We start from the raw sequence: 21,311 nt of genomic DNA on the forward strand, positions 1-21,311 counted from the left end.
CTGAAAGATAAACAACAGAATAATAACCTCAAAGAAAAACATTTTTTTTTATTACAGCGGATACATATCCTGCAATAAATCTGAAGTGTGCCTACTTCCTGCTTTCATGGGAGCAGGGTTAACATCCTGTGTTTACTAATTAGGAGGCAGCCAGCTGACACAGCTGAGAGATCAAATTACAGTTGTGATTAGTCACAAATGAGGGGGATTTAGACAGGTTCAGGGACTCCAATGGGGGGGGGGGGCAACTAACACTAGAGTGAGGGGCCAGCTCCCTCCCCCCCCCCCCCAACACACTGGCATTAAAGGATACCTTATTGGTAAATAAAATACAATTACGTAGTACACCTGTGTAGAGCGGTCCCGGATGAACACGTACAATCATAGGCTTCACCAGGCAGCACCTGCAAAGTAAGCCACAACCACCCTGACCTGGAAGTGAGTTGAGGGGGGGGGGGGGGAGGGTCGCATACTGACAAACTGAGGGGGGACGGGAGAAGACCGCGGGGAGCAATGGGCAGGAGCAGAGCCCACTAAACATGCCTGTTTTTCATTTTCTTTTCCTCTAAGGTATCCTTAAAGGACAACTGTAACGGGAGGGATATGGAGGCTGCCATATAGTCCTGCTGATCCTCTGCCTCTAATACAGGGGTCTCAAACTCAATTTACCTGGGGGGCCGCAGGAGGCAAAGTCAGGATGAGGCTGGGCCGCATAAGGAATTTCACAATCGCGGCGCATCGCCGCCTCTGCCCGCCCCTCTCACTCTTCCTTCACAGAGAGGGGAGGGGAGAGGCGGCGATCCGTGTGGCGATTGACGTCAGGAGGGGCAAAGCTGAAGCTGAAAGCTCTGCCCCTTCCAGGAAATGCCAGCGGATTGCCCCCAGGCGATTTGGGGGCTCGTCAGCCCTCGTTTAGCGGTGGGGATGCGGCGGATTACTTGGGAGCACTGAAGCGAACTATAAGGAAGCTTTTGCTGGCGAGGGCCACAAAATATTGTATCGAGGGCTGCAAATGGCCCGCGAGTTTGAGACCCCTGCTCTAATACATTTAGCCGTAGCCCCTGAACAAGCATGCAGCAGATCAGGTGTTTCTGCCATGATTGTCAGATCTGGCAAGATTAGCTGCATGCTTCTTTCTGGTGTTAGAGGCACAGGGCTGCCAGGTAACTTTAACAGGAAATAAATACGGCAGCCTCCATATTCTACTCACTTCCGTTTCCCTTTAATTCTATCCTATGAAATCACTTACTGGGGAGATGAAGGGGCGGGCCCAGGCCTGATAATGTGTGAGGGGCCCCAACATTTCTGATGGCAGCCCTGGACAGGTCGAACTCTCCAAATACATACAAGGTGCATTTCTCTAAGTTTCCTTTAGTACTGTGCAATAAGTCCGGTCCACTTTAAAGTGTACCAGATACGTTAACAGGTATTTGATACTTACCCGGGGCTTCCTCCAGCCCCATAAGAAATGTGTGAGTTCCTTGTCGATGCGAATGAACCAGTTACCGGGGCTGATTGCGGCTGAACGACAGACCGCAGGAGGACGGCGAGGGACTCAACGTGCTTATGGGGCTGGAGGAAGCCCAGGGTAAGTATAAAATAATGACTTGTTAACGTCTCTGGTTTTCTTTAAAATGTCTTACAGCCAACAGGTTTGTACTTCTGTTCAGATGGTCCTGCGTTGCTCTGTACACCCCCGGCGAACAAAACAGCCACAAACCTCACCAGACTCTTGCTACAGCACTCTAGCAATTTCCTACAAGTCAGGACATACTGATTGGACAGAGCAGATCAGGAGCACTCTGATGAGTCATCACTGGCTTATACTTTCACACTATAAACCAGAAAGAACGAAGAGGAAGCGATCAGCCTGGAGGGGGCTGGAGGAAGCCAAAGGTATGTATATATTCTCAGGTTTACTTTAAATCCCCCAAAGAAAGGGTATCTCAATTTTTTCGGCCACTCAGTGTATGACTGGGTCCTTCAGATACTTGCACTTCTGATTATTTCCTGAAACACACTTATGTGCATCTGTTACTCTGATACATCTGATAAGCCAGCCTGTATTGGACTTCCTGTTTCCTTTTATTATTCTGCTAAGAGGTTTGGGAGTTGTAGCGTGCGTCGTCCACTTCCCCAATGTGAGCCGCAAGGATAATCAGTCTCCAATTTTCTATGAACGTAGGCGAACAAACATTATAAAGCAGAAAAACAACACGCGATTTACAAGAAATCATAACTTTTTTGGCCAATGCTTATAGTCACGTCCAGGGTATTCAACAACTCGCAACGATGCACCATTTGTGCAATTTACATTTTCTGGATAAGACAATAAGGGTGAGAGAGAAGATAAGGCACAGCATGTTGGGACAAGGTTTACAAAATCTAATGAAAACGAACAGGCTCGGATTTACCGCACAGGAGGAGCATATAGGCACAGATGTCCTGGTACCTAAAGCTACGTACACACATACGACAACGATCGTTCGATGTGAACGACGAATGAACTTTTAATTGACGAAAGAATGACCTAAGTAAAGTTAGCTTTTGAAGGTGTGTAACGAGCTGATCGTTAGAACAAACGTTACATCACGTAAAGCAACTATTGCGAATAAAAATGAAAAGGTCAATGGAGAAATAGCGAAATGCGCATGTCAAGCCTAGTACGAAGGACTGTTTTTCAACGATGTACTACTTTTGCAAACGATCGTCGTTGGAAAAAATCCGCCAAGCTTGATCGTTCGTTTTTAACGATCTAGCTCGTCCGTCGTTAGTCTTAATGGTCGTTGGCTGCTTTTTTTAAAACGATCGTCGTTTGAAATGATCAGGGAACGATCGTTTCAAACGACTATAGTCGCATGTGTGTACGCACCTTTAGACTCCGCCCTCCATGAACCTACAAACTCCCACCAAACTGCACTGCAAGTGTGCTTACACGTCATAAGTAGCTACAGGTGTCTCTTAGCATTAGTTAGCCAGAAGTACCCTCAATATTAAGTAGTTAGAGGTGTCCCCCAAGTATTAGGTAGCTAGTGGAACCTCCGTATTGAGTAGCTATAGGTACCCCTGACTGAAGGGAGATCTCGTCAGTGGAATGCCGAGAACAGGTCGAGTGACCTCTCATTTACACTTTCATCAGGACTCTGCATATGGAAGAGGGGGAGGGGAGTGAGCAAGGGCATAATAATGGACGCTGCAAGGGATGCAGCCGCAGGGGGGCCCAGAAGCCACAGGGGGGACCTTCCTGAGCGACTGACAACTAAGGGCAAGGAGAGAAAAAAGCATAATGCTCTCTGCACAATTGTTCTAATGACTACATCTGCTCAGCCATTGATAACGCATCATACAAAGTTGTAGACAGGCCCTATTCAGTGTGCAGGGGGAGGAGGCCCCATCCAAAGTTTTGCAGGGGGGGGTCCAGTGATTTCTAGGTACGCCCCTGGTCCGAGTGAGCCTTCTTTCCATCATCATGCGCCTGTAGGCATTTGCCTAACATGGAGGTGCTCAATTTTTAATGGTTTGGTTTACACAAATTGGAAGTAACACAACCAGCCAGATCAGCCATTATGTTTGATTTACACAAGTTGTTTGAAATAACACAAGTTACATCGGTATATTGAGGTAGGTGGAATGTGGGTAGGTGCAGGTAATACACAAGGTAGGAGTTATTATCTCTCATGCACTTATAACATTTATAACTACAATGAGACATTGCAGAGTTATACGTTAACGCCACCCCCGATGATGATAGTATGTGACATTTGATGCGGAGTAACACTTTAAAGGGATATGGAAGCTGCAATATTTATTTCCTTTTAAAGCAATGCAAGTTGCCTGGCTGTCCTGCTGATCCTTTGCCTACATACAGTGGCGGCTCCAGCTTCAGATTTTTGGGGGGGGCTCAAAGGGGGCACGAGGGCTGGCAGGCCGGGCTCGGGGGGGGAGGGGAATTTGCGTCGCGCGCAGCGCGCCGCGGCGAAAAATTGGGCGTGGTCATGATGTCATGTGGGCGGGGCTAACTGTAATGTAGTTGTACCAGCTAACGTAGTTACATGGAAAAAAAAAATGAAGTAAACGCACATAATGACAGGTAGCCTTTCACCAGTAAATGCACATAAGAATCAGCTTTTCAGCAGTTAATGCACGTAATGACAGACTGCGTTTCTGCAGTAAATGCACATAAGAGCCTGCTTTTCACCAGTTAATGCATGTAATGACAGACTGCGTTTCTGCAGTAAATGCACATAAGAGACAGCTTTTCACCAGTTAATTCACATAATGATAGACTGCGTTTCCGCAGTAAATGCACATAAGGGACAACTTTTCACCAGTTCATGCACATAATGACAGACAGCATTTCCCCAGTAAATGCACATAAGAGACAGCTTTTCACCAGTTAATGCACATGACAGACAGCCTTTCACCAGTTAATGCCCATAAGAGACAGCTTTTCACCAGTAAATGCACATAAGAGACAGCTTTTTACCAGCTAACGCACGTAATGACAGACAGCCTTTCACCAGTAAATGCACATAAGAGACAGCTTTTCACCAGTAAATGCACGTAATGACAGCTTTTCACCAGTAAATGCATGTAATAACAGACAGCATTTCACCAGTAAATGCACGTGACAGACAGCATTTCCCCAGTAAATGCATGTAATGAGAGACAGCATTTCACCAGTTAATGCACATAATGACAGACAGCCAGTGTCCCCAGGTGTATAGATGTCCCCAGTATATGTAGTCAGGCTAGTGATGGTGGACTGGGGGCCCCAGGGCACCTCAGGCCTGGCTAGTGGTGGGCTGGAGGCCTCAGGCCTGGCTGGTGGTGGTGGGCTGGGACCCCCAGGGCAGCTCAGGCCTAGCTGGTGGTGGGCTGAAGGCCTCAGGCCTTGGTGGTGGTGGTAGGTTGGGGGCCCCAGGGCAGCTAAGGCATGGCTGGTGGTGGGCTGGGGGCCGCAGCACAGCTCAGGCCTGGGTGGTGGGTGTTCTGAGGCCCCCCAGGGGGGTGCTCAGAGTCAGGCCTGGTGGTTGGTGGTGGTGCCTGCTGAGCTGCCCTAGGCCTGGGTGGCTGCCTGGTGCACAGTTGCAAAAAAACAATTTAGCAGTTGGCTGGCTGGAGTAAACAGGACAGGACACCCTGACCCACCACACCCACCTTGTCGGAGTTTCGACTCCTGAGTCCTGCTGGCTGTCTAGCTGACTGACTGGCTCGGCTCCAGAGTCCAGCCTTCAGTCCTGTGCGCTGTCCGTGGGTGCCTGGGTCACTCACTGCCACTGGATGTGACTGAGTGTTACTGACTAGAAGTCAGTGACTCTGCACCCAGTAGGTGGTAAGGTGCCCCCCCCCCCCAGTACAGGTAGTAGGGTGTCCCCAGGTGGTGGTTGGGTGGGTAGGTAGGTAGCAGTGTGTGGGGTTTAGGTAGGTGTGTAGCAGTGTATTAGGTAGGTAGATAGCACTGTGTGGGTAGGTAGGTAGCAGTTTTTTTTTTTTTTAGGTAGGTAGATAGCAATGTGTGGGTTAAAGTAGATAAGTAGGAGCTTGTGGGGTTTTAGGTAGGCAGGTAGGTAAGTGTGCGGATAGGTAGGTAGGTAGCAGTGTTTGAGTGGGTGGTTATTTGGGTAGCTAGGTAAAGTTTAGGTAGCAGTGGGTGGTTAGGTAGGTTGGTAAGGTTTAGGTAGGTAGGTAGGTAGGCAGGCAGCAGTGGGTGGTTTCTGGTAGGTAGAGAGGATAGGTAGGTAGCAGTAAGTGGTTATGTAGGTAGTGTTTCTCTCCCCCCTCCTCCTCCCATCAGACCTGCAGATCAGCGCGGCGAGCAGGGACAGAGACCTCAGATCAGCGTGGGACCCGGCTGACAGAGCGGCACACAGTGAGCAGCCGTGCGAGTCAGTTCATATGCAGGAGGTCAGAGCCGGGACAAGGTCCTCCAGCACCCAAGGCTGAGACACCAAAGTGCGCCCCTCCATCCCTCCCACCCCAGCTGTCACACACTGATTACTATTAGACTAAGAGGGCCACAGGGCCCAGAACCTCCCCAACACCTTAATCTCTAGTTATCTGGCTTGCAGTCACTGCCATGTATCCTCTTTTATTATTTCTTTCTGCTTCACACACAATTAGGAATGACAGCTGAATGAATTCTGCGCCCCCTCCTACACTGCGCCCTGAGGCTGGAGCCTCTCCAGCCTATGCCTCGGCCCGGCCCTGCAGGAGGTGACGAGTGACGTCACTTCCGCATTATGACATAGTCGGGTCCCACGCTGTCTGTCTGTAGTTCTGCTTGTTCCGCTCGCCGCGCTGATCTGCAGGTCTGATGAGAGGGAGGGGAACATGGGGGGCAGGCGGCAGCCGCCCAACTCGAGCACCCTGCAGGGGTTGAGGCCACAGGCGAGCCAAGCAAAGCGGCAGGGGCAGCAGCGACTGGGGGGGCTTTCATAGGGGCTTACAGTTTGTCAGCTGGGGCTTCAGCCCCGGCAAGCCCCAGTGTAGCGCCGCCACTGCCTACATATAACTATAGACCCTGAACAGGCATGCAGATCAGGTGCCTCTGACAAAAATCTGACATGATTAGCTAAATGCTTGTTGCCGGTGTGTGATTCAGGCAACTGGTATTGTGTAAAGGGAATCTGAAGTGAAAATAAACTTATGATATAATGAATTGTATGTGTAGTACAGCTAAGGGATAGAACATTAGTATCAAAGAACATAGTCTCATATTGTTTCCAGTACAGGAGGAGTTAAGAGACTTCAATTGTTATCTATGCAAAAGAGCTGCACTGAGCTCTCCGACCCAGATACAGTGCTATTTTTTGAAGCACTTATGCATCAAAGGAACAGTGACAGGCAGCTTCAGATAAGGTTTTGCTGCAGGGGAGTTCAAAGGATCATTAGCTCTGCTTTATAGTTTAAAATACAGTGCGTGTTTTGTAATAGCAAATATGACTGAATATTTAAAATGTTAAAAAAAGCTATATAACTGAAAATAAAAAGATGAGACTGTGTTCTTTGTTACTAATGTTCTAGTAATTATCTGTACTACACATACAATTCATTATTTCATAAATTGTTTTTTTTTTCCACTTCAGTGTCACTTTAAAAGGAAATCAATAAGGCAGCCTGCATATACGTCACACTTCAGGTGTCCTTTCATCCTGCCCTGATGATGACACTGTGACATGTGACCTTACACTCTGACAGAGTGTGACATGTGACCACCTGACATTTGCACACCTCACGCAATCACATACAGCAGGAAGGAAATTATAATGAATTCTGTCATGTTTCCTCTACAGAGGCAGGCGTAGCATTTGTGAAGGGAAATTACGAGGAAATAGAGAGGCCACGCCCACACACACCTGAGACGTATCCTGCTGCAGAGCCTCATCTTCAGGTGAAAAATGCCTGTGCGTCTCCTCAGGGGTCTACAGTGTGAGGCACGGCCCACCTCTCGGCTCGCCTCCCTCATCCGCTAGGATATCTGCAGATCATCATACACACCTTGTTTAACAGACATCCAATCTGCAGATCAGACATTCATCTGCAGATCTGAAGATCCATCCTGGTGGATCTGATCTGCAGATGAATGTCTGTTAAACAAGGTGTGTATGAGGATCTGCAGATATCATAGACTAGGAATGCATTTTGCAGGAACAGATCTTTTGCAGGAACAGATCTTTTGCAGATACTGATCTTTTGCAGATACTGATCTTTTGAATGTCTACAGCATCTTTGTATGCAGCATCTTGCAAAGATTTCTGTCTGATGGGGGAGTTCAGCTCCATAGAATAGACTGTGTAGGTATGGCTCTCATACTACATGGAAGGGGGTAAAACTGGTCTGTGATCTTTCATTTTCCAAAGATTTTATCTGACGTGTGTACCCACCTTAAGCGCTAGTGATTTGAAAAAGCTCTTGCTACTGTAGTCCTATGTGGGATTTTTATAAGATCACATTGCTCAGGCGGGCTCATTCACACTAAGGCCTGGTGCACACCAAAAACCGCTAGCAGATCCGCAAAATGCTAGCAGATTTTGAAACGCTTTTTCTTATTTTTCTGCAGCGTTTCAGCTAGCATTTTGCGGTTTTGTGTAGCGGTTTTGGTGTAGTAGATTTCATGTATTGTTACAGTAAAGCTGTTACTGAACAGCTACTGTAACAAAAACGCCTGGCAAACCGCTCTGAAGTGCCGTTTTTCAGAGCGGTTTGCGTTTTTCCTATACTTAACATTGAGGCAGAAACGCATCCGCAATCCAAAATCTGCAGCAGCCCGGGAGTATGCGTTTCTGCAAAACGCCTCCCGCTCTGGTGTGCACCAGCCCATTGAAATACATTACCCTAGCGGATCCGCACCCGCAAACGGATCGCAAACTGCAGCCAAACCGCTCTGGTGTGCACTAGGCCTAAGGGTGTTTTTGCCCTTTTTTAAAATCGCCCTAATAACGCTTGTGCAATGATTCTCTATGAGAGAGTTCACATCTGAGCGGTTCGTTTCCGATCCGCTCAGAGAAGTGCCGCATGGGCCATTTTTGAGGCGATTCCGCCTCAATGGAAGGTAGAGGAAAGACACAAACGGCTCACAAAATCGCTTTGTGCAGTGAGCCGTTGGCTTTTTTTAAGAATAAATACATTGTATTTATTATTTTCCGGGTCAAAGAGTTTGCTTCCTGACTTGCGTCAGGGAGTGAATTACAAAACTGCTCGGGAAAAACGCTTAGAAAACCGCTAAGCACAAAAACGAATCGCCCACCCAAGCGCCGAGAATCGAAAAAAAAGACATGTTAAAAACCAACCAATGCTAACAGTCACGCGAACAGAACGCAATCTGAACAAGGCCTCAGAGAACACTGCGCTATTGAGTAATGTTCCCCATCTGGCCGCCGGCCAAGCAGGAAATGAGGTGCACAACGCACCCTTGCCGTCACTTCCTGTTTCGGGTATGCTGAAGTGCACGGAAGCGTATTGTTAAAATACGCTTCTGCGCATGCGCGACATCGCCTCAGTGATTCTTTTAGAAATCTACACATCGCCGTAGACTAACATGACTTCAGATCGCCACAATGTTAATGCAGTTTTGGACCTGCGTCGAGGATGCGCTGAAAACGTTACTTGTGTCACGCCATAACGTTGTAGTATGAAAGGCTCCATAGACTTTCAATGCCCGGCAGTGGGGTGCGGGAAAAATACTGCACCACACCAGCACGGTGTGAAAGGGCCCCAAAGTAACCCTGAACCCAACTTAAAAATGGAATATGAACTTACCTGGGGCTTCCTCCAGCCCACCATAGTCCATGAGGTCCCTCGTCATCCTCTGGGCTCCCTCGTTCTCCCACTACCTTAGCTGCGTGACATGGCTATGGCTATGCAGAACGCGCGCCCGTTGCTTTGCGTGTTCTGCGTATGCGCATTTCATTCTTTCGAGAACCACACAACAGGCCTCAAAAACCAAAAGAAGCCCCAGAAAAATAAGTCATTTTTTTTTGTCCCAGTTCAGGTGTGCCTTAGGCTAGGTTCACAGTGGTGCGTTGCATAGCACACGCGTTATAATGACTGAACTGTAATAGAGTCTGGACATAGATGTTACTAGAAAGCCTGCATGCAGCGCGTTAGAATAACACGATCAGTTTAGTGATGGGCAGAAATTACACCTATACGTAATTACGTATCTTAATTTGCAATTACGCATTGTAATGCGCAATTTTCAGATTATGCTGTGATGATATAGCAGCTGTTTGTGATATTGTGTATAATACAGAAGCCATATTATGTACTATCTCTTATGTGTATGTCAGTCAGGAGCCAGTCTGGCAGCTGGCTTTGGGGTATAATTGGGCACCAGGATGAAGGAAGCTGCTAATTTGATTTTCTGTATGTCAATGTAAATTGCATTTGCATTCAGTTTTCAGCAAGAAAACTACATCCTACTATAATTGTCTGCATCTTTCTGTGAACCCAATTTGAATAGACCAGCTAAATTGAATAGACCCCTGGACATTGTAATAGCCTCCAGAAAGGAAGCAGTGAATTAAATAATGGCCTGACCATTTGCCCTGAATCTCCTGATGCCCTTTTCAAGGACCTGCATTGCTTTTAACTCTGTGTATATGTAAACAGCCCCCTGTTGTCCCAATATACCATTGGACTGACTGAGTCTGGAAAGTTGAAAGCTAAAACAGGAACCTTTGGAATTTGCATATCAAAGCAAGCAAGGATGTGCTGTCACAACCTGAGGAAATTGGATTATTTCTGGATCTAAACATTAAATTTTCTCAAGCTACAGGTTGACCTATATAAGTCAGCATAGGACATTCACAACTTGTCTTCTCCTGGAGGTAGCGCTCAGCTAGGGATGATCCTGATCTAATCAGAAAAATTGTGTCCTCCCACGGTCAAATTGGACCTTGGCGCTGGTAAAAGTTCCATTTCTGTTTTGATTTTTGCAAACTGTCTTGTTGTGTGTCTTTGTAAGGTTTACCTTGTTTTTGTAAATCTTTTGTATATATTGCTTTCGGCACTGTTTCACTTTTTGGAATATGAAATATTTATTTAATAAGCCTGACTTCTGATGTACTAGCGGAGCTCACCTTCCTAGAGAGAGACTGCAGTGTAATTTGTGTTAAAAGTTCAGTGCCTGATTGTACTGCTGGAATTGTGCCTTGCTACTGTGTGATTGCATTGTGTGTGTGGCGTTCCCATATTTTGGCCTAAGCGCAAAGCTAACCCAAATACGAAAATGCTGGACTGAGTGCAGGCCACTCTACAGCAGAGTGGGAATTGTTGAAGTGTCTAGCAGCAGCTAGTGGTGGCAGAGAGAGTGGATTGCAGTTGAGGGGTGACAGTCTTGTGTTCGCTTGACTAAGGCTGGTTCCCCCTCTTGATCTGGTCAACCCCCAGTCGGGAACCATCTCTGCAGGCTTGCCGTGGGGCCGGTTCCTGACATATGTAAAAAAATTTGCATGGAAACATAATCGCTAACTGTAAAAACACATGTTAGTGTCATTCATGCAAAATTGTTTGCATTAATTACATGTCCATGCAAATTTCTTTTTGCATTGCACATTTAACTAATAGCTGCACATGCACAGAACACTGTCAAATTGATGAAAATTTTGCAGGTGTAATTAGGATTCACAAACGTAGTATGCTGTTCGTAGCATAATCACAATTACACAATGCGCAAATGCAAATGATTACACAAAATTTCGTGTAAATGTAGTTGACTCATTACGAGCACCACTAGATCAGTTACAACACAGTACTGTGAACAGGCCCATAGAATTGTATGGGCAGCGAGTTGACATGCAGAATTATTCTTACATAATTCTTACTTACTGTACATAACAGATGTATTGCACTGTCCACCTTATGATTCATGTGAATGTTATAAAGGAAAAGCAGAGAATCCTATTCTAGACAGTTTCCATCTTGGTTATGGTTACCTTTGAATGAAGCTAATCCTGACATTTCCTCCCTTACTCTTTTTTCTCCTCTTGCCAATTGTGTATTTGTTACCCGCCCTCCTCCCAGAGTCTTCAGACACTCCCACTGAGGTCTATACTAAGAAGTGCACTGTCTAATGTCATTAGAAGGAGGGGGAAATAAAGGGAAGAGGAGGAATATAATAATAAAAAGGATACAAAGGAGGATAAAAAGGAGGATAAAAAGACCCCCCCCCCCCCCCCCAGTATGTAACCGGTTTTGACAGCCAATGGCAATGACAATTAAAGGGCCAGGGCTCCTAAGGTATGTGATAACTCCAAACCATAACAACAGAAAAAGTTTTGAATGCAGGATTACTATCTTTATCACTCAATATACTCAGACCAGTTGCTGTTGAAATTTGATTTTTATGGTCACAATCCTGCTTGAAGGGGAAGGTTAAAGCCGGAACATTGCTCACCCTGCTTCTGCAAATGTCCCAGCGGCACAATAACTACTCCCCCTCCAGGCCGCTTAGGACACAGGGGTAAGATGTAATACTACCCGCCAGCTGTTGCTGGTGGCTGAATTATGCTGTTTTTATTATAATTTGGGCTCTGTCTTTTGACAGCTCCCAAATTACTGACTGAGAGCAGCTACAGCCGTAATTTACATTACAGCCTATGGCGGCGCATGGGACACCCAAATTTCCAGTGCTGTTTTTGCCTGACTGGCGCTAATGTCCTGTTTTACTGTGGAGATGATCAATAGGATGTTATTTTTCCAAATTTGCTAATTCGTTGCAAACTGAAGGTGAGACAATCACTCTCTGTAGCGACTGATCTCTCTTGAAACTAAAGCAAAACTATAAAAGCAACTCAGACAAGAGTGGAGAAGCATGCAGACAATTTTGTTATCTTTAAACACTCCAAACTCACGTTTTTCTGACAAGCATACACCCTACCAATTCTGTATTTTGTATATTGGTGTATACATTAGTCTGTATTATGCACCCCATGTTGGTTTCTTACTTGGTACAGGGCCACAGAATGTGTTGGCGTGTTAAAAATCAATAATAATTCTCCAACTATTGTGTCATCCATGTGGGAATTACCCCATGTTGTCTCCCTAGGTTAGGAGCTGATCTACACCTCTAGGGAGGTGCATTGTTTTGTTTGCAAAGGGCATGTGTTAACCTTCATAAAAAAATAAAAAATAACAGATTAAGCAGAAAGGTATTTGGAACACATGATGCTGCTCAAGTACATCATCAACTATTGTGGGCTAAGAAAACTCGAAGAGTCAGCTAGCAGTGCCCTCTAGTGGTAATAGTAGACAGTACACCATCAGGAACTGCATACTGTATACTTCTCAGGAACTGAAAAGGTTTCCTCAACTTCCCCAGCTTCCCGCAAACCTGCTCTGTCTACGTTGTTTTCTATGTTAAATGTATTCAGCACATTATTATAATAAAGAATAATAGGAACTTACAATAAATTATCTGCTCCCGGACCGACAGCATCTTAAACTTCCCCCCAACATGGCAGGGATTAGATTGTAGGCTCCTCTGAGGACAGTTAGTGACATGATGGCAGGGATTACATTATTAAGTATTTATATAGCGCTGACATCTTACATAGCGCTGTACAGAGAATATAGTCTTGTCACTAACTGTCCCTCAGAGGAGCTCACAATCTAATCCCTACCATAGTCATATGTCTATGTATGTGGCGTGTAGTGTATTTATTGTAGTCTAGGTCATATTTAAAGAGAACCTGTACTGAGTAAAAATATTTAAAAAACACATGAGGTAACTTCAAATGCAAATTACAGAGTTACCTTGCCATCAGTTCCTCTCAGAAGCACACCATTTTCTTCTGACAATAATCCCTTCCAGTTCTGACAATATTTTGTCAGATCTAAAATATATCAGTTGCTGTCAGTAAAATATCAGTTGCTGTCAGTTATAGCTGAGAGGAAAACTGATGTACCAGGCAATGTCCATGTTTCCCTATGGCTCAAGTGGGCGATGTTACAGTTTAACTGTGTGCTGACCAGAAAGCGGTTATGGGGGTAATGGCTATTTTCAAAATGGAGGACGGAAAATTCCCTTGATCATAGTGAACAAATAGGACGCAGGACAGGAGAAAGACACTGAGGAGTAGACTACATGGAAGGTAAGTATGACTTGTGTATGCCTATTTTGACTTTTATTTTCAGTACAGGTTTTCTTTAAGGGGGAAGCAGATTAACTTATCTGTATGTTTTTGGGCGGTGGGAGGAAACCAAAGTGCCCGGAGGAAACCCACACTGACACGGGGAGAACATACAAACTCCTTGCAGATGTTGCCCTAGCTGGGATATGAACTGGGCACCCAGCGCCGCAAGGCGAGAGCGCTAACCACTACGCCACCGTGCTGCCCATAGTATAAACTCCTCTAAGAACAGTTAGTGACATGATGGCAGGGATTAGACTGTAAACTCCTCTAAGAACAGTTAGTGACATGATGGCAGGGATTAGACTGTAGGCTCCTCTGAGAACAGTTAGTGACATGATGGCAGGGATTAGACTGTAGGCTCCTCTGAGAGCAGTTCATGACATGATGGCAGGGATTAGACTGTAGGCTCCTCTGAGAACAGTTAGTGACATGATGGCAGGGATTAGACTGTAGGCTCCTCTGAGAACAGTTAGTGACATGATGGCAGGGATTAGACTGTAGGCTCCTCTGAGAACAGTTAGTGACATGATGGCAGAGATTAGACTGTAGGCTCCTCTGAGAACAGTTAGTGACATGATGGCAGGGATTAGACTGTAGGCTCATCTGAGAACAGTTAGTGACATGATGGCAGGGATTAGACTGTAGGCTCCTCTGAGGACAGTTAGTGAAGTGATAGCAGGGGTTACATTATAAGATTCTCTGAGGACACTCAGTGACATGATGGCAAGGGATACATTATAAAAACTTCTCTGAGAACAGTTAGTGATATGATGGCAGGGATTATACTGTAGGCTCCTCAGAGAACAGATTGTAAGCTCCTTGGCGAGCAACACATTCGGTGTGTGACAGGCAGCTTAGAGATCAGTGTAAGTGCCCATTCGCCGCCCTTTATCCCCTGAGTGCCAGATCCAGCTGTTGGTAGCCACCCAATCTATGTGCAAACCCTTTGTAGCAGGACCAATGTTCGGCAGGCTAACTGCTACTGCCACCCTGCTGCTCCTTGCTCCCCCCCCCCCCCTTTGGAAGTCCGGATCTTTTTCAGGATTCGGATGATTCAAAATCGGATCATTGAAAAGATCCGGATCTTTGAACCGAATCATTTGAATCATTTTACTAGGGAAGCAGACTAGGGGTGAAATGACTGGCAGGACAGGACTTTCCCTGCACTGTACATTCTGTATGTTCTTGTTTCTTCCAGACAGACATCCACTGTGAACCGAATCATTCATTGTGATGATCCGGATGATTCGACTCACAAAAAAGATCAGGATCAAATGAACGATTCATTCATGATCCGGACAACACTAGGGGTCCTACCTGGAGTCACCACAGTGCAGTGAATATTAATTAGCCATGTGGCTAGTCACTGAGCATGTGCAAACAGTCTAACGCAGCTAAAGCCCAGTATAACGCACAGCATTCTGCACTTTCCCATAATGTGCAGCGTTACAATGTAACGCAACGTGGGCACTCTGAACAGCACATTGATTTTTCATTACTGTGCTGTGGGCTGCGTTACTGGCTGCTCTAACGTGCGCCTGTAACGCCCCACTGTGAAAGCAGCCTTAAAGTAATACCAGTTGCCTGACTCTCCTGCTGATCCTGTGTCTGTCATACTTTCAAGCCACTGTCCCTCAACAAGCATGCAGATCAGGTGCTCTGACTGAAGTCAGACTGGATTAGCTGCATGCAGTGGCGTAGCTAAGGAGCTGTGGGCCCCGATGCGAGTTTTACAATGGGGCCCCCCAGACACTCTATACATAACAATTGATACGGCGCACAAAAACCTGCCAATGGCAACTACAGTGTCAGAGGTGCAAGAAGGGGATGGGGAAGAGCTTGTTAATGTTTACCACTACTCAATGTATATATAGAAGTGATTATTATAAGCACAGGACCAATAGAGAACTAATACTGTAGTTGAGGGAGGGCCCTTCGGGGCCCCTCTGGCCTAAGGGCCCCGATGCGGTCGCTACCGCTGCACCCCCTATTGCTACGCCCCTGTCTGCATGCTTGTTTCAGGTGTGTGATTCAACCACTACTGCAATCAAAGAGATCAGCAGGACTGCCAGGCAACTGGTATTGTTTAAAAGGAAACATCGATATCCCTCACAGTTTAGGTTCCCTTTAAGTTACTTTTTTTAATTCAACCAGCAAGTAATTTTTTGATGGGAAATGACATAGGTGTCTCCAAAAAGATAAATACCATACAATCTTCATTGAACAATCTTGTCTAACTTTACCAAATGCACATAGCATAAAGGTAGATTCATTGTTAATAAATTATAAATAATTTGTATTTTTTTTTAAACAAAAAATATATTATCACACAATAGTGCCTGAAAAAAAAATAGAGAGATGTGAATGTCTTTCAAATCCAAGTCCAATCAATTTAGTTTACCACCTCCAATCAACGTGTAGAAAGTAGGGATGGTCAATGAGATGAAAATAATTCTGAGCTGATGCAGGGTTATGCAAATATCGTATGCAAGCTTAAGAATGGAACAGTCAAATTCCACTTTATGGGGTTTTGATTGGTGAGGTTTCCACTGTATTAACTTGCTAGTACAGGAAATTTCCTATCTACAGAGAGAGACTTCTTAGGCCCGGTTCACATTAGCGGTGGCCGTCCGGAATCGCCGTGCCGGAGCCGGACCGCTTGCAGAACGGACGGAACGGACGCACGGCAATAGCAATGAAAGCCTATGCGTCCGTTCACATGCGTCCGTTCTGCCGGACCGGAGCCGGACCGGATCCGGACCGGATCCGGACTCCGGCGTCCGTTCCAACATGCGCTATTTTTTGGTCCGGCTCCTCCGGCAGCCGTATCCGGAGCGGAGCCGGACTGCACCATCCGGCCAATACAAAGCAATGAGAGCCGGAGAGCGCACAACACACTGGCTACAAAAACCGGACGTTCTACCCCACTTCCTATGCATTTTGGATGGGGACCACATGGGCCAAGCGTTCAAAGAGTGGGGCAGCAGCGATTTCATGCTGGAGCTCGTTTTGGCAGCAACATGTCTGATGTCTGATAACGAGGAGGCGAACAACAGGAAGGAGAGAATTCCCAGGTTTACGAGTAAAAAATGCCTGGATCCATGGTCCCAACTGCAGTCTCTGTATCCACGGATGGTCTCCACACGTCCACCTGTCTCCAACAATGACCCCAGACCCTTCTGCTGACCTCCCAGACCCCAGGTATTTACAGGATGGTATCTCCTTAAGAAACCGGATCCGGACCGCAACCGTGTTCACACCGCACGGAAACCGGATGCAAACGGACCGGATCCGGACCGGATCCGGATAGGAACCGTACGGATCAGGTCCGGTCCGGCTCCGGTGCGGTCCGGACATCCGGTGCGGTTTTGACAAAACCGCAAGTGTGAACGGGGCCTTAATCCTGAGTGAGGACAGGAGAATCTCCTCACCTGCCTATACAGTGGTTGCCTGGAGAGGTAACCCTGCTTTGTGAGTATAACTACTGTGCTCTTTTCATAATTACATTTATTGCAGTACTTACTACACTATATTGGGCTCTCGGTTTTCCTTTTTTCTATATACTGTATTAACTTTCATAAAAAGAATATACATAATCCTGCATCAATTTAGAATTACCTGCATTTCCGCTGATCAACCCTAATGACCGATGATGCTTGCCACAAAATTTGCAAAAGACAATCTATGGAGAGGGGACAAAATTATCTTTAATAACTTTATTCATTTAGTGCTCAGACACACTATAAGTGCCCATTCACACTTAAAAGCGCAAAACGCTGGCGATTTGCGGGAGTAATTTTTCCGTGACTTCACGCAGAAAAATCACTGGACAGTGCAGCGATTTCTCAGTGATCGCGTTTTGCGCTTCAATAGCACTGAAACGCAAACTCCGGAAAATCGCCTGAAAAATGGTGCAGGCTACGCGTTTGCGTTTTGCAATTTTGGGCGATATGCGGCGATTATCACACATTGCCTAAGTAAGAACGGGCCCATAGGGTTTTATTACTAGCCCTTTCAAAAACGTTAGCATTTAAACGTTTCGCTGAAATCGCCGGCAAAACGCTCAAGTGTGAATGAGCCCTAAGCGCTTTTCTGAGCACTTGCGATTATTACTTTCTGAGTACTTTTTAAAAATCGCTCACATTCACTTTCATTAAAATCGCTGTAAAAATCGTGTGGAAAACCTCTGCGATCGTGTGATCATGGTGATTTTTACTGCAATTTTAATGAACGTGAATGCCCTTGTCCAGTCTGTAGAACATGTAATCAGTCTTTTTTCTGTTATTGGACTTGGATATTTGGGGACTAGTCTAGTTTGGGGGACCCAGCAGGAAACCTCATAAGAATCAGCTGTCCAATCACAGCACTTGCTACAGCACAGAGCTTTGTGATTGGCTGAATAGCATGGGTGTAGTTTACTACAACCTTTTGTAAACCTAGCAGTTCAAGAGAGTGCCGCCCACCCAGTCACGTTAGACGATTGCTGGGTCCCATAAAGTAGACTAGCGCTGATATTTGTGCGACCCCCATGAGGCTGGGTTCACATAGGACATAGTGTGAAAAAGTAGCGTTTTAGGATGATGCACTTGCGATTTTCTATTGCGTTTTTACTTTTGCGTTTTTTTAATGCAGATGTGTCTTGCGTGCGTTTTAATGCGTTTGCAGTTCACTAATGTAAAACGCATATGCGTTTTGTATGCTTTTTTTTTTTTGACAACGAGAAACTGAACACATCAGAGAGCTGTATTTTTAATCAAAATATCATTAAAAAATATGCATGCAAAACGCTATGCATGTGCGTTACCATAGACTTTCATTATGGGCGTTTTGGCAGCCATCCGGCATAATATGCAACACCAGTGGTGCTCATCCGGATTCCGAATATCCAAACTTTTTTCAGCTATCCGACCGGATTCAGATTCCGGATACCTGGGCCCAAATTCGGATAGCTATCTGCGGGTATTTGGTCGCATACCCGGATCTGAATACTGTAACTAAGGAGATGACGTCCTGAAGCCAATCAGAGGCCTCCCAGCCTAAACCCTGGCACCCAATCACAGAAAGGAACCCTGGCCAGCCCTCCTGTACAATAAGGAGGGCTGCCATGATGAGACATATCGTCCTAGCTTGTGAATGCTCACTGAGAGACATGCTCCAGTGCTGCTGGCCTAGCTGCTGGCCTAGCAAGGGCTGTACACAGTGATAAACCTAAAGGCTCATACACACATCAGACTATAGTCTTTGGAAAATGAAAGATCACAGACCAATCTTACCACCCTTCATGTAGTATGAGAGCCATACTCTACACAGTCTATTCTATGGAGCTGAACTCCCCATCAGAAAAAAATCTTTGCAAGATGCTGCACACACAGATGCTGTACAGACACAAAAGATCAGTATCTGCAAAAGATCTGTTCCTGCCAAAAATCCATTCCTGCAAATTGCAATGATAGTCTATGAGATCTGCAGATCATCATACACACCTTGTTTAACTGACATTCATCTGCAGATCAAGCAATCATCCGCAGATCTGAAAATCCATCCTGGTGGATCTGATCTGCAGATGAGTGTCAGTTAAATCATGTGTGTATGATGATCTGCAGATCTCATAGACTATCATTGCAATTTGCAGGAATGGATTTTTGGCAGGAACAGCTCTTTTGCAGATACTGATCTTTTGTGTCTGTACAGCATCTGTGTGTGCAGCATCTTGCAAAGATTTTTTTCTGATGTGGAGTTCAGCTCCATAGAAAAGACTGTGTAGGTATGGCTCTCATACTACATGGAAGGGGGTAAAATTGGTCTGTGATCTTTCATTTTCAAAAGACTATAGTCTGATGTGTGTATGTGGCTTTAAGCTGTTCAGTGATAGAGTTGGGCCGAATGGTTCGCCTGCGAACAGTTCCATGCGAACTTCCGTGGTTCGCGTTCGCGTCCCGCAGGCGAACGTTTGCGGAAGTTCGGTTCGCCCCATAATGCACCATGGAGGGTCAACTTTGACCCTCTACATCACAGTCAGCAGGCCCAGTGTAGCCAATTAGGCTACACTAGCCCCTGGAGCCCCACCCCCCTTATATAAGGCAGGCAGCGGCGGCCATTACGGTCACTCGTGTGCCTGCATTAGTGAGAGTAGGGCGAGCTGCTGCAGACTGTCTCTCATAGGGAAAGATTAGTTAGGCTTAGCTTGTTCCTGGCTGCATACCTGTTCTGTTCAGTGAGCCCACTGCATACCTGTTCAGTGAACCTGCCACTGCATACCTGTTCTGTGAACCCACCACTGCATACCTGTACTGTGAACCCACCACTGCATACCTGTTCAGTGAACCCACCACTGCATACCTGTTCAGTGAACCCACCACTGCATACCTGTTCAGTGAACCCGCCACTGCATACCTGTTCAGTGAACCCGCCACTGCATACCTGTTCAGTGAACCCGCCACTGCATACCTGTTCAGTGAACCTGCCACTGCATACCTGTTCTGTGAACCCACCACTGCATACCTGTTCTGTGAACCCACCACTGCATACCTGTTGTGTTCAGTGAACCCGCCACTGCATACCTGTTCTGTTCAGTGGACCCGCCACTGTATACCTGTTCAGTGAACCCGCCACTGCATACCTGTTGTGTTCAGTGAACATGCCACTGCATACCTGTTCTGTGAACCCGCCACTGCATACCTGTTCTGTTCAGTGGACCCGCCACTGTATACCTGTTCAGTGAACCCGCCACTGCATACCTGTACTGTTCAGTGAACCCGCCACTGCATACCTGTTGTGTTCAGTGAACCTGCCACTGTATACCTGTTGTGTTCAGTGAACCCGCCACTGTATACCTGTTGTTGTTATGATCATGTCTGCAGCGTTTATTGCTGGCTGCAGTGGTATTGTAATCCAAGCAGTTCTGATGTCATTACATGCATTTTCTTGCATAGTTTGGTTTGCACTTGAACTAGTTGCTGATTCCATCTGCAGTCACTCTGAAATTAATGACAGTTTAACATGCTCTTGTGTAAACAAACATTGTCTGCTGCAGTGGAGGGGCAGTCCCTTTCCTGCAGGCTGCATATCATTGTCTGCCTTTTCCTGCTATCAGCCTGTGATTAATTACCATTCACTTGTGTGGGAATCTGCAGGTCTGCTCCCATTGGATGACCTCAGTATAAAGAACTGCTTCCTGCAATGTCTCATGGGCTACCATAGTTTCAGACTCTATCTGTTACTCTGCTCGTGCCCCACCTCGTTCCTGGTCCGTGTGGACTGTGCTGACTCCTGCGAAGGTGTCAGCGAGTCCTCCTAGTTCTGCTCTTGTTCTAGAAGTGCTACTTGCTTGTCTTGTGTCATATATTGGTTCATCGCCAATATATACGCATACTTGCGCATTTTGTTATTTTCCTTGTATTTGTGTTACGTTGATATATCAGTGTCGCTGATATATACGTACACGAACTGTTTATTTCCTGTGTTCAGTTAGTCAGTTTTCCAGCACGTTTTGGTAGTTTGCGCGTACCGTGAACACCCGTGCTGAGCTAGTTATCCTGTTCCTGGTCCTGTTTGTGGATTGCGTTCATCTCTGCGAAGAGATAGCGAATCCTTCTGAGTCCTGTTCCCTGTATTACTCCAGTCTTAGTCAGAGTTCCTGCTTATGTCATATATCGGTTCATTGCCGATATATAC

At 46.1% G+C, this 21,311-nt stretch overlaps 1 protein-coding gene and 1 long non-coding RNA gene across 4 annotated transcripts in view; one reads left to right on the top strand and one right to left on the bottom strand.

Moving 5' to 3' along the window:
* LOC137547329 (uncharacterized) overlaps nucleotides 1-21,311 on the top strand; it is a 235,422-nt gene that overhangs the window by 196,000 nt on the left and 18,111 nt on the right. Inside the window, exon 5 of one of the 2 annotated variants that reach the window (XR_011026564.1) lies at nucleotides 7,296-7,393. The exons of the other annotated variant lie outside the window; for it this stretch is intronic. This is a non-coding gene — a long non-coding RNA (uncharacterized lncRNA). The remainder of the gene's footprint in view (nucleotides 1-7,295; nucleotides 7,394-21,311) is intronic. 2 annotated transcript variants of the gene reach the window in all.
* The window catches only part of LOC137547328 (T-lymphocyte activation antigen CD86-like), a 246,585-nt gene that overhangs the window by 179,300 nt on the left and 45,974 nt on the right, over nucleotides 1-21,311 (bottom strand). Inside the window, exon 1 of one of the 2 annotated variants that reach the window (XM_068270799.1) lies at nucleotides 13,258-13,345. The exons of the other annotated variant lie outside the window; for it this stretch is intronic. The gene's annotated coding sequence lies outside the window, so the exon portion shown is untranslated. Of the gene's footprint in view, nucleotides 1-13,257; nucleotides 13,346-21,311 lie in introns of those variants that run through there. 2 annotated transcript variants of the gene reach the window in all.

Source organism: Hyperolius riggenbachi, chromosome 2 (assembly GCF_040937935.1).
Source record: "Hyperolius riggenbachi isolate aHypRig1 chromosome 2, aHypRig1.pri, whole genome shotgun sequence".
In the NCBI taxonomy this organism is placed as follows: Eukaryota; Metazoa; Chordata; class Amphibia; order Anura; family Hyperoliidae; genus Hyperolius; species Hyperolius riggenbachi.